The sequence below is a fragment of the Tyto alba genome, unplaced genomic scaffold (assembly GCF_018691265.1).
Source record: "Tyto alba isolate M040663 unplaced genomic scaffold, T.alba_DEE_v4.0 Super-Scaffold_7, whole genome shotgun sequence".
NCBI lineage: Eukaryota > Metazoa > Chordata > Aves > Strigiformes > Tytonidae > Tyto > Tyto alba.
This window is the reverse complement of record NW_024881328.1, coordinates 42624437-42633014: the sequence shown is the minus strand read 5'-3', so window position 1 is coordinate 42633014 and position 8578 is coordinate 42624437. Positions and strand designations below refer to the sequence as shown.

Here is an 8578-nt window from a genome sequence, read left to right as displayed (position 1 = left end):
GGTCAAGATAAAGACAGTTTAATAAGTGAAAGGGCCAAGGGCGTTGAGCTGCAAAGGCTTGGCTGAAGAGTGTTGCAAAGCAGAAGGGAGGAAGGAAAAGCTGTGAAGAAAGAAGGCGATGGCAGGCCATCTCTGAATGGAAAGCTGCTCCTGTGGGAGCTGCTCAGGGAACAGCAACGGGGAGGAAATCTCTGGAGGTACATGAAAACCAGGGCTCCTCCGGAGGGCTCTGCAATGCTGGTCACAGTATAACAGATATTTTAATAATTGTGAAAGTGATTAAAAGGCAAATTATAGGTTGTGGGGAAGTCACAGTCTGCCTTTTTTACAACAGCATAACTTAGCAAAAAGAGTTCCTGCCAAGGACTGAGAATATATTCATATATCATGGCTGAGCAAATAGTGTCTCACAGGCTGTGCTAATGAAAGGCTTCAGCAGGGACGAAGCAAATCTAGAAGAACTTATTACAGACTCTGAGCAAAAAGGGATCATCTCTGTGTTTACTGAGGGTCTTATCGGGTTGGACCATGGGATTTCTGTGTGATTATAATGACGTGGAAGTCTGGGAAGACACCAGGGAGGAGGTTGCACAGGGCTTGGATTTGTTTCTTGAACTCTCTTACGCTACCCAAACCTGAGAGTGCCCAAAAAACTAGGGGCTAGAGCAGAAACAACCCCAGCTGCAGCCACGGGACCGGCTTCTCCTCTGGGACCATCCTGAGGGGGGCACAGCGGCCACGGCAGCAGCGGTGCGGGGCTGGCATCACCCCCCGTGGGTCCCCCGGCTCTGGGCAGCAGCACGCGGCCGACGTGCGCTTTGCTTCTAAAAAACCGTGGGGTTTGGTTCAGGGCTGGGGGGGGAACGGGGGGGAATCACGATGTTGGCCATCCCGGTCACCTGCACGGGGAGCTGGGCCCTGAGCATCCTGGGCAGCCCCTCCCGGAGGAGTGGGCAGCACGCTGCATGATTCCAGCTTAAAAAAAAAAAAAAAAAGAAAAACCAAAAAAAAAAAACCAAACAGATTTTTATCTCTGAAAGGAAAACAGATGGGGCTGGAGATGAAGCAGGGCCCGGAGGATGAGCACGGGGAGGAGCAAGGCTGCCTGCAGTGAGGCCCCGGTCTCGGCTGGCTGCAGCAGCTCGGGGCTGCCCTCCTGGCCGAGCCATTGCTTCTGCTTTGCATCTCCCAGCCTCCACGCAAGAAACACCCCCCGGGTAAAAGCGAACCTCCCTTCCCTCTCCACATTTAAAGCACATCAAATGCCCCACTAGCAATAACAGGATGCAGCGGGACAGGTCCTGAAAAAAGGTGGTGGCACACGTTGCTTCCCTACTGCAGGGCCTCCCTACCTGGCCAGGCTGCTGCTCCTCTGAATGGAGTGTGCTGGGGGGGATAAACAAAACCACCCCAAAAGTTCACTCCTGCACTGCATGCATGCCAGCGGTGGGGAGATTTCTTCCTGTCCAGCTCTGATAACACAGACAGAGCCTTGGTGTGCGCCAGCCACACACAGGTGCTCTTCATCTGCTTTATTATGGGTCTTCTGAGTTGTTTTCATCTATTTTTTCATCAATTCATTCCCCTGCTCCAAGGGGGAAATGTTTGGACTCTGCAAATGCAATGCAATTTGGAGAAAAAAATAAATAAGCATTTTTTACTGTGCTTAGGGGGGTGTGGGTATGGACAGCATCATGCATTTGTACTTGTGCACTATCAAGGCACGATTATCAAACGGTCAACAGTTTCAGAAGGCCTGCAGGAACAGGAGACCTGTTTCCTGTTAAATCAGGAAGGGAATGGGGAGCAATTTCTGTGCTTTAAAGGTAATTAAATGGCCAGGATCCTTGAGCAAGCTTTCAGAATTTCAGTCTTCAGTTGCATGGTTTAGTTTGAAGAAGGAAAAGGGGGGGGGGGGGGGGGGGGGGGGAGGAAAAAAAAAAAAGTAAAAGCACTCCTTCCCCACTGTAAAGAGCAATTTCTGAAATCCTCCCCAATCCCCGTGAATAATACAGCCAGCTCAAGCTTAGCAACCGCCTTTTAGCTGGCTGGGTTCATTCGGTGGTGAGCGACAGGAATTTCTGGAGCCTGTTTATCCAGGAGGTGGGTCTCGGCGCTGATGAGGGTCCCCGCCTGGCTTCCAAGCCAAGCCCAGCCTTGGTAGGGCTGCGCTGGGTCTGGTCTCAAATTGTTTTTCTCTGAGCTCCGGGAGAAGGAAGATTGCGACCAAAGCGGGGATAAAATATGTCTTTGGGAAAGGTGGAGAGAACTTTTTTTTTTTCGGTGAAAGGGGAGGAAAGTTGAAGCGGAGACGGTGGAACTGCTCCGCCGAGAGAGCCCCGGGCGTGTCCCAAGCCCATCAATAACCCTGCCAAGCCTGGGGAGCGCCGGGTGAGCGCTGGTGCAGCCAAGGGGAGAGGGGCTGCAAAGCCACCCACACCCCCCCCCCTTCCAACCCCAGCTCTTTTCAGCCCCGGTGCCACGGGGATGTCTGCAGGCTGGGGCAGCCAGGTCCCCAAGCCCACCTCCCAGGGATGCAGCTTGGCAGGAGGAGGAGGAGGAGGAGGAGGAGGAGGAGGAGGAGGAGGAGGAGGAGGAGGAGGAGGAGGAGGAGGAGGAGGAGGAGGAGGAGGAGGAGGAGGAGGAGGAGGAGGAGGAGGAGGAGGAGGAGGAGGAGGAGGAAGAGGAGGTGCGCACGATGCTGCCGAATATCTGCAAACTCAAACCACAGAGTGGCTTCCCATAGCTCTGGCTGGAACCTGATCAGGGCTGCTTGGTTTCCTCTGGGCTGATTGATGATGGCTTCTAATATGTTGATATACTTTTCCCGTTGTAGGGGACGGCTGATGCTTAGCATGTGGTTGGTGAAATGGCTCTGTGTTCGGCGGTATAACAAATTGGCTTGGCCAGGTTTATCTGTTGGGCTTCATTAGGGACCTCTGTTGCGCCAGATTCTGGGGGTGCTGAAAATGAGACTTGAATTGAGTTATTCCTTGCGGGTTGCAGGCTAATTCTTCTTTCATCTAAAGCCTTTTCATATTTGACCTCTCTCCCCCTTATCTGCGACGGGTAATTTGATTTGCACTGTTATTTCAAAACAATTCCTTTTGGTTCCCTTTGTGAGTCGAGAAAGGCAGGACTTAGGACTTAAGTATCCCAGACTGCTTCCAAGCTCTGTTTTGAAGAGGTTTGGAGGGGGGAGGGAAGGAAGAGCAATCCAACCAGAGCGGTAAAGTATCTGCAGATTTCATTAGGGCTCCTCCGAAGCACATCTCGGATTCACTCTCTGAGAGAGCTGGCGCGGAGGCACGATGGATCACGCCACGGGCTGTCAGAGCCCTTGTTCCTAAGGATCCCGGCTTAACGTGCTGGTGCTGCTGGTCTGTTTAGCAATTTATTCCTGGTGCAGCGCCACGCAGCTCCTCTAGTTAAACCGTGCTGGCATGTGTTTCTGGAGGGAGGAAAATAACACACAAACACGCAACTTCGTGGCTCCCAACCTCCCCTTAGACAAGAAAGACGGCGCCTTGATTTTTTTTTTTTTTTTTTTTTCTGAGTTCACTGGCAGGGCGGCTGGCAGGTAGCTCGCACAGCCCTCGCCCAAGGGGAGCGGGCGTTGCCAGCCAGGCTGTCGGAGCAAAGCCCACTCCAAAACTCTGAGGGCCACCCCATCGGCGTGAAGATGCTGCGGAGACGACTCTGAGAGCAAATGACCTCCCAAAAACAGGCAGACCTCCTGTCTAAATATCTCAAATGTAGAGTAATTGCTAAAAAAAAAAAAATAAAAAAAAAAAAAAAAAAAGCAAGCTGCAAGTCACCGGCAGCTTGCAGGAGAATTGAAGGTCAATGTTGAACAGAGACAAATTGCATGGGCAACCCGCAGAAATTGGGAAGAGGGCTGGTGTTGAAGGCAGTAGGACACCTCTGGAGATGTCCAGGTAAGAGAGTTTTTGCTCTTGCCTCATCTCCCCTGTCCTGCCTCAGGACAAGTTTCTTTTTTCCCCTTGCCCCTGTCTGAAAGGGGTTTTGCCTGACTCATCCTCAGCTTTGGGACCTTGGGAAATTGGAGTTTCAGAGCAGAGCAGCTCAAACGCCAAACAGAGGAAATTAAAAATCACTGCAAAAATGCTGTGAAAAATGCATTGGCTGACAGTGCACAATGGCGGCTATCAAAGCAAGAAAATATTTCTTGAGAAACTTAAAAATAATCTCCCAGTTTTGGTTGGGTTCGTTTGTTTATTTTTTGGTTTGTTTTTTTATCTTGGGCAAAATCAAAGATAAGATTCAATACTCAAACAAACCCTTCATATTCCAAGGTTGCTGGAAAAGTCAAGTGGAAAGGGAAAAGGCACATTGACTGCCGCCAAAACCATCTGTTGGCTTGAGCAGCCTCACACTTGCCCTGTTGGGCAGTTGGTGAGAGCCAGTATACAGTTCACGTGCTTTTCAAATTTTTAGGTGAATTTTCTTCTTTTCCAGACAACTTGGATTTCACTTGGAACCTGTCTGGCAGGATTTGGCTTCCAGCCTGCTTGGAGCCGGGGCCCACGGAGATTAATGACATGGAAAATGAGGAATGCTGACCGTAAAACTCTGAAACTGTGGGAAAAAGGCAGCTTAGAGACAGCCGCTGGTGAGAAGGTGTGTGGCTTGTTTGGGGACGGTGTTAGGAGAGGCAAAGGCTCCGGTAGTTCTTTCGGGGCAACAGCCTCGTATTTAACAAGAGCGTCTTAAAAACGGCCTGACAACCCCTCTCATGAAGGAGCTGGAGTGCCTCGAGTACAGCAAGTCCTTTCCTTCCCCTCCTAAAGGGTGCGATCCAGGTTTCCGCGGTTGAAAAATGTGTTCATGAAAATACGGGCCAGCATGGGATCAGCCAGAAACGCAAGTCTCTCATTTCCCCTCCTGCCGCTGAGAGGGCACGTCCCTGTCCTGTTCCTCAGCTCTCCTGCCTTACCCCCGCTTTACCAGAGCTGTGACAGGCATCCTTCATCCCTCTCTCAGGATTTTCTGGTGGTACCAAAGCTCCGTACCGGGGACACGCTGCTTCTCCTTGGGATGCTGAAAACCTCCACTTCGGTGCGTCTTGGCCACGCGTTCAAGGTCGAACTGGTGATGGGACGGAGGTCCTCCTCGCAGTTTGGATTGGCAGGGGGTGTGGGGCTATTCGGGGTGCCTCAAGGAGCAGGATGCAGACGGCCCGGCCGCGTTGCCTCAGCTGAGGAAAAGAGGTGCTGGTGGTTGCCGTTCCTCCTAGGTGAAGGAGTCTCTTCAGACCGGCTCCACCAGGTCTCCCAGCTGCAAGGAGGGAAAGCGAGCCATCTCCCTGGCACAGGCCACAACACAAAGTTGCGGCTCCAAATCACCTCTGGTGTAAAGCTGATAGGAAAGAGTTTAGTAGGCAGGGCTGGAAGATACCAGCCAGTAAGGGTTCCTCTAACACCAGTCACGGGAAACCAGCGCCCTTGTGAAGCCACTGCCATTTGGCAGTCATGACAGTCTTGCTTTTCCTTGAGAGCTAAAAGAGGAAGACTGCTGAAATTCAGGTTCAAAAACCTCTCTGTGTCCAGACAACCTGTTTTCCCATGGGAAGGTCCTGTGGGTAAAGTGTGCATCCCTTCAGCGGGCCGGTACAGTTCAGTCTGAGCAGGCAGAGAGGAAACCCGTGGGTATTACATCTGAAATTTTCCATGAGCCCCTGGGTCATATGAAACAGGGCTACGTGAGGCCGTCTGGACCCCCTTGCACCCTGGGGTAGGGTGGGAGCTACCCTGGATACCCGGCCTCAAGTGCCTGCCTGTGTGTGCGTGGGCTTCACCTTCTCCCAGATTTTGACTGCCTTCCTTGCAGAACAGCAATTCTTGGTTATAAAACAGGGTGATCTACAGAAAGGACCCAGGAAACCCTTAATCAGCAGGAGGTGACATGTTCCTCCACAGTCTGTGCCCAGAATCAACATTCTAAAACCTCTAGGCAGCAGGAGAGATGCCTGTACTGCCAGCTCCTGCCAGACTTCTAGCTAAACAAAAAAAGAGAGTCCTTCAAAAGTGGTAGCTCTAGGAGCCTTTCTTCATTACAAAATTCACCTAGAAATGCATTTTAGGGCTTCTTGTCCTAAAAGAAAGGGCTTGGTGGCCTCTTACTGCAGGAGGACAGCTTGGCCATGGCCATGCTTTGTGCAGGAGGGATGTGAACAATGAAGCCGAGCCCATCCCTGCACACGTGCTGCTGGGTTTAGCAGCCTGGTGCCGTCCAGAGAATGCAGCTCTGCTCTTCAGGTGGGTTTTAATCCATGGGATGTGGTTATTTCCTGAACTCTTGGCCGGGACAGTTGCTTCTCCAAAAAACAATTGCAGCTTCAAGGGAAATGTGTTTGCAAAAGGAAGGAAGATTTGAGGTAGGTGCAGCAAAGCTGAAGGAGGGATACACGGTTTGAATATGGGATGAGGGAAAAAGGGATTTCCACCTGTTTGTGTGTGATTTTCTCCTATGAGACGGATGAAATGGGACTGCAAAGCCACGCATCTGAGCCGGAGATGAAAGAGCACCAGTGCCAGGGCTCAGGTTGTGCAACACGCAGCTGCTCGAAGGCATTTTGTCACTTTGTGCTCAGGGGGTTCAGTGCTTGTTGTCTGCCCGGGGCAGCTGTGTCCTCATCCCATCATCTCAACAGAGAGAGAAAAACTCATTTCTCCCCCTCTCTTCCCAGCAGCAAGCACAGCTCCGAGCACAGGCAGCAGTGGTGGGGACCAAGTCCATACCTGGCTCGGAGCAGATGATTTTTCTTTTTTTCTGCTGTGGTTTCATTCCTCTGAGGTCCCTGTCGCGGCTGGTCCCCAGAGGCTGCCCCTTCTCCAGCACTAACGTGGACCCATCCCTGGGAGGAGAGACAGGTGTGTGGTGATGGGTACCCCTCTAAACCTCCCACCTCTGCTTCTCAGCATCCTGCCTCGAGACGGGGCGGTGCATGTAGGCATGAGATAAATCAGTGCCGCAGAAGCTTGGAGACCAGTGATTTAGGATGCCGGTGCACATCCCTTTCTGATCGTGACCCTGTGAAGGCAGTCCATGCCTGCGGTGGGGGAGGAGGGACAGGACCGTTTGAAGTCCAAACCACCCGCCTCTTCTTTTCAGCCCTTTCAGCCAGGGCTGAGCTTGATTGAATTAGCATTCCCCAGCTGGAAGCGGGGTGAGGGCAAGCTGGCCACCCGGCTCGGTGGTCCTGTGGTGCAGGTTGTCTGCCATAGCCCCCCCAGCACCCGTGGAAAGCAGCACCGTGGAGCATGCCCACCCTGGAGGGGTTGGCTGTGGGCTTTGGTCCTTCAATTATTTTCTTTAACCCAACCCAGTCAAAGAGTTAAAAAAACCCCTGTGAGTAGGGAAGATGAGGATGAATGGGTCCTTAGATGGGGAAAGGTGGAAATCGCTTGGAAAAAAGAAAAAAATATATATGTTTATATATGTATATATATATTATATACATGAATATATATATAAAAGACTGACCCAGCCCTGAACTTTTCTGGCAGGGAAGGTAAATTCATGAGGAAATATAGCACAGCCTGCAATTCCTCATTATATCAGTGGGAGCGACGTTACCGGGGCCAGTAAATCTGCCAGATGGCAACAGGGGGGATTAGGTGGGAAGGTGGGACCCGCAGAAGGGTGTTGTGTCTCCCCTCCCCCAGCTCCTGCTCCACCCCCACCTTCTTCGTTAAGGAATGTTAATCATCCTGGCTCGCAACGTGCTGTTGGAGGTTTGTTTATAATAAAATCTTTATGGTGCTTAGGAGTTTGGGTTTTTTCCCTTTCCCTCTCTCCATTGAGGGATGTGCAAGGCTTGGGAGGGATGGCAGCTCAAAGCAACGACCCCATAGGTGTCCCTGGGGTCTCTCCAGCTCCAGGAGACTTGAGGTGAGGAAACTCCCACGGGTGGATCATATGGACTAAAATTCTCACCGGCATCGGGCTGCGGTTCCCGGCTTGTTAACCGTGACGCATGGTTTGGCATCACATGGAAGCATCAGCGTGGCTGGGATGAGGTATCGGTGGGCCACCTCCTCCCCCCACATTGCTCTGAGCATCCTGCAAGCCCTTGGTGGGCTCCCGTTTCCTCAGCGGGTGGCTTTTGCCATGCTGGGGTAAGCTGGGCTGGGCTCAGGCTGCAGCCAGCCCCCCCCGGCTCCGCATGCCTTAAGGGCGCCCATCCATCTGCCGGAGCATTTTCAAGAAACTTTCAGAAACTTAATCTCTCCGAGATGACTGCTCTCATTTAGGTTAGTCTGCAAACAAGGAATGGGCTCAGAAGTTATCGGGAGGGCAGGGGAAAGGAAACAACCAGACAGATACATGCCTCGTTAATCCCAAAAGCCTCATTTGCTTAAGTAACCAGACCAAGTCTGCCAGGTTAGGGTCGGTCCCAGCTGGGTGTTGGCTGCCCCATGCTTTGCAGTACTTCTGACACATCAAGGAAAAGCCTTTTCAACAAACGCATCAACAAACAGAGCAAAATACAAGATTAAAAAAAAAAAATATCAAGTGACTGGCAGAGAACCCAACTGGCTCCTTCATCCCGGGG

At 51.8% G+C, this 8578-nt stretch overlaps 1 long non-coding RNA gene across 1 annotated transcript in view; it reads left to right on the top strand.

Annotated features, from left to right (window-relative positions):
• The window catches only part of LOC116965201, a 12658-nt gene extending 4866 nt beyond the window's left edge, over positions 1-7792 (top strand). Inside the window, exon 2 of the long non-coding RNA XR_004409202.2 lies at positions 4480-7792. This is a non-coding gene — a long non-coding RNA (uncharacterized LOC116965201). The remainder of the gene's footprint in view (positions 1-4479) is intronic.
• The last annotated feature ends 786 nt before the right edge of the window (positions 7793-8578 follow it).